The 4,954-nt window shown below is 43.7% G+C and overlaps 1 pseudogene; it reads right to left on the bottom strand.

The window, feature by feature from the left end:
• Positions 1-1,009: 1,009 nt before the first annotated feature.
• Positions 1,010-4,472, bottom strand: LOC147623891 (pentatricopeptide repeat-containing protein At3g53360, mitochondrial-like; annotated as a pseudogene).
• Between the last annotated feature and the right edge of the window lie 482 nt (positions 4,473-4,954).

Consider the following 4,954-nt stretch of genomic DNA (forward strand, 5'->3'; position numbering starts at 1 on the left):
CAACATCTTTAGCTTGATTAAGGATTGTTGCACTCTCATAAGCCATTCTCTTTCTACTTAAGCCAAAACATCACAATTTTTTTGGTTTTCTTCTTCATAAATCAACCCATTACACTCTTGTAATCCCCCTTCAATACCCAATGTCAAAAGAAAACACCCAAATTAAGAAGTTCTCAAGAGAGAGCTTCCACACTTGGCAAGTTCTTGTCAAGTACAAGATGATGTCCAAAGGTTTTTGGCCATTCATCTCCGGCACTAAGGTTATTGATCGAACTAAGGCTGAAGATATTGAAGATGATGAGAGGACACAAGCCATCATCATGCTCCATCTTTTTATGAGGCTCTTATTCACCATGTGGACCAGCTTCCACAACTGCAAAGGAGAAATGGGATGAGCTTGACAAGCTCTATGGAGCTCGTGGTAAGAATTCCAAGATCTTACTTAAAATTGAATTTTTTTAGCTTGGAGCTCAAAGAGGGAGATGGCATTGGAGTCTTTATCTCTCATTTGAAGAGCTTTATGGCTCAACTTGCATCAGTGAATGCGAGAATGGATGAAGATGATACACTGGCTGTTTTGTTAAAAGCAGTCAAGAAGGTGTACCCCACCTTAGTCACCACCATGAAGAACATACCTAATCCCACCCTTGAAGGAGTCATCTAAGCCATGGATGATCAATAGATAACAACAACTATGCTATTGTGATACTTTGCCAACATTACCCAAGTATCCCTAGCTTTGCCAGGATGTAATAAGTTGTAACACAAAGTCTAATTGCCTATCTTGCTATAGTAAGCATCATGATCATTGTCTCTACAACTATCTTCCTATAGTAGGTTCATCAAACACTTCTATATTTGTTTTGCTAAGGTAAGGATCAGAGTCAATTGTCATGCTATAGATGTAATTGGCCTTCTATCCCTATATTGTTGTCTTGTTTCAGTAGGTGTAAGTCAAATCTTCATAATTTTCTCTCTCTATACAGTATCTCCCATATGCCAACTAGATTTCAACAAGAAACCTTCATAACTAGTCAAGAATCTCTAGAACCTATCTAGCATCATAACCACTCATCCATTTGGCACGCTTAGATAAATGCCACTTCATCATTTCCAAATTTCACAAAAGCATTCAAAGCATACATTCCAAATCGCCAAAACAAGACTATGCAATGGCATGACACACCACATCACTTAGTGCTGGACTTGGACTTCCAAATGCATAAGCTGTTTGCACAGGTTCCTCTATTGAAGGAGCTATTATTTCAACACCTAATCTGCATGAGAAAAAGGTGTCGTATACCATTGATAAGGATTCTAACTCTCCTTTAAAGTCCTTCATTCTAAGTTTAGATCTAGAGGTGGCCTCATGGATTCCCCTCATGGGTTCCTTAGGAATTTTCTCTAGAACAGGCCGATTCCCCACAATAAGAGCTACTAGGGGTTCACCCTCTACTTGTGCTTGACATTCTGCTCGGATGTGCAATTCCACCTCTTGTTCAGCTCAATTTATCATCTCCGAACAGTGGGCGGTAAAGGTATGCATGGGAGATGCATTTAGCATGTTTAGGTGCAAGCATCTGATATACCATTAGAGGAGGACACTTTGCCTGTACTCTCTTCTCTTGAGCCACATGGTAGAACCAAGGCAGGTTTGAGAAACATAACAGTCAATGGAATGAGACCTGGTTGGATTGACTCACCTTTCAAGACACAGAAGAAGCTGTGGCTCACTGCTGCTTTAATCTACAAACTTGCAAGTACCATATACATAAACATCATAACAAGAACACTTTCATCTTTGAACACACATTTGCTGGGCACAACATGCAATGTTGCTCTACCTTTGATTCAAGTTTGATGACCATGTGAGGATATCGTAAATCCATAAATTTTGTATGTGCCTCATCTTCCCAGACCTGATGGTGGCACAATATGGCCAGTTCCCACTAATGCTATAAATTAGACTCTTCGTATGGTTCAGTTTCTTAATCCACCTTAATAAAGAGATCATTCAGCTAGCTATGCACACCAAACCCCCATGCTTTGCCGATGGCCGTGTATTGCATCCTTGGCATGGACTGGCTCAGCTATTGCAGAGTGAATTAATAATCCCATAAAAGCAGGGCCTGGGGCCTATATAAATGAGTGGGTGTTCAAATGACTGAGTATTGGCAATCTATGTGTGGGTCTGGATCATGAGGCGGATGTAGGATTGCTGAATCCCCTTGGTGGTTTCCAGCCATGGTTTCCTGGCACGACCAGTAGTCATCTGGGGGTAAGGTTGTCTGTAATCTGGAGTCCTCACACACAGGTGCATTCACCAGTCCTTATCCCTCCTATTCTTGGGGCTGATCTGGAGCACTCGTGCCCATGGTTGGGTCAGTGAGTTGATCAACTGCTTTCATGTGTTCTTTACACAATTGTGTGCATGTGTTTGGTGCTCCCGATGCAGGCTGATATTTACACAATTGTGTGCATGTGTTTGGTGCTCTTGATGCAGGCTGATCTCAGATTCCTACACGAGCATCACGTTGTGATTGGCCTGGTGGTTCATACGCTTGTATTTCATTGCCTCGATCATCTTCATCTCCTCCCACAGCTGAGCGTCAGCAAAGATACTGACCACTTGCGACAAGCACCTAACACAGTACCCCACATGACAGGATCAGGTGGGATAGGAGATAGTCACAGCCTCATTTAGTCCTGCACGACCAAGGAGATCAATCATGCAATTGTGGTGCTCAATGGTTGGAGTGATACCAAACTCTTTGTGCATAGCTTCAAAGAACCTCTGTCCCTCGTCTACAAGACCTGCATGAGTGCATGCAATGAGAACACTTAGAAAAGTGTTTCCATCCAGCTGAATGCCTGCCTCCTCAACCCTCTCAAATAGCTCAAAGACAAAATCACTCTCTCCTTGACCAGCATAACCTGTGGTCAATGCAGTCCATACTACACTGTCTCTTGCAGGCATGGCATCAAATACCTGCTGAGCATCATTCATGCTCCCAGTGCACTACAGGATGCTACATCCGGGGACAGGCCTTCCATTTGCATCTGTTGAAAACAATTCAGTGCTTCCTCACTGAGCTCTCGTTCAGCCTATCCGGTAATTAGAGCAGTCTATGACACAACATCACGAACTGGCAGCTCATTCAACACTTTCCATGCCTCCTCCATCAAACCTAAAAATCCACAAAAGTGTTACAAACATAAAGATCACTCTCTAATGCCTCTCTGGCAATATCTGCATGTATTTCTCAGCCCCTGTCTAGTGCGCCTAAGTCTCTACACGCCTTCAAGCTACAAACAAGAGTAATAGAATTTGGATGCTCTCCCTCTACTTGCATCTGTCCTAGACAGTTCAGTGCTTCTTCACTGTGTCCATATGCTGCATACCCTGTCCAGGAGACTACGTTTTGAGCTGGAAGATTATCAAACACACTCCGTGCTTCTACCAGTGAGCTACATTTAGCATACATGTCCACCAAAGCATTTCCCGTGAAGGAATCTCCTTCAAGACCCTTCTTGGCAATCCAGAATGCATCTCGTGACCTTTGTTTATGTCTATTATGTTTGCACAAGCTTTCAAACTGCAGGCATATGTGGCCGTCTCAGGTGACAATCCTTCCAGTTGCATCTGTTCCAAGCACTTGAGTGCTTGCTCGCCAGGTCCATGTTCAGCATACACTGCAATCAGAGCAGTCCACGAAACAATGCTGCAAACCGAGAGTCCATCAAACACTTCCTGTGCTTTTGCTAGTGAGCCGCACTTTGCATATATGTCCACCAATGTACTGCCAATGAAAAGATATGTTTCAAGTCCCATCTCCCCAAGCTCAGTGTGAATATCCTGCCCTCTTTCTATCCATTGCAGCCTTGCACAAGCTTTCAGGAGGGCCACAGATGTGAACTTGCTAGGATGTATATCGTCCTCTCTCATTTCTTGGACCAAATCGAGGGCATGTTGTGATTCGCCACACTCTACATACCCTTGGATGAGACAAGTCCAAGTGAACTTGCTGCGGCGACGCAATCTGTTGAAAGCATGCTGGGCATGGGGCATGCACCCACATTCCATAAACGATGAAGCAAGGTGGCTCTCAAGAACTGCGTGGGTGTCCATGCCACAAACGTGCACATGGACAAGCTTGGCTTCTCTTTGTCCTGCACTTTTGCATTGTGCAGAGATAGCTGTCCAAAGGTGGACATTCAGCCATTTGTTCCAAAGCAGAAAAGGCCTCCTCTATGCTCAGCATTTCCTAATTCATGTTTTCGGCTGCTTTGAATGCATTGGGTTGTACGGCGTACCTGTGACATGAGCGCCCACAAAAACCTAATTTGCGCCCAGAAAACCTTGGCGCCCCTGAGAAGACAAGCTCTGGCCTGGGCATCATAGCTTTTTGCTATGCTCATTGCTGTGCCCTAATAGAGATTTCAAGCTTGGAATGTTAAGCCTGCTGTTGCATATAACTAACTGTATTTTAAATACAATAAATCAATAGGAAAAATATATATAATATAAAGACGACTTTTGAATAATTTAGTAATCTATACAAGGTGCCTTCCCTATAAACCTAGTCTTTAAGGGGACAAAGGAGAGGGAAAACTTTTGAAGAGGAGAAGGGACAATAAACCTAGCCCTCTATTATCTATTATAATATAACACGCGAAGCTTTTCGATCATGCCACGTGGCAAACTTTTTAGGTATCTCCTCCTTCATGTCACTTTCTAGACTCACATCCTCTCTCTTTTCAAATTCAAATGATAGGCTACTGCCAACCTCTTTTCCCCTCATATTAATATGAGAGACACAACTAGACGTTAGGGTCAGCCTCTCTCTCTTCCGAGCTCCCTCTCTCCCCTTGAGGGCTATTGTCATTGCTCCACTAACCACAGAACCAGCCCTTCCCAGCACTCCACCAACGCCACACCCCCACCCTTGTCGTT

This window comes from Cibotium barometz, chromosome 26 (genome assembly GCF_041138505.1).
Source record: "Cibotium barometz isolate CiBa-2024 chromosome 26, ASM4113850v1, whole genome shotgun sequence".
NCBI lineage: Eukaryota > Viridiplantae > Streptophyta > Polypodiopsida > Cyatheales > Cibotiaceae > Cibotium > Cibotium barometz.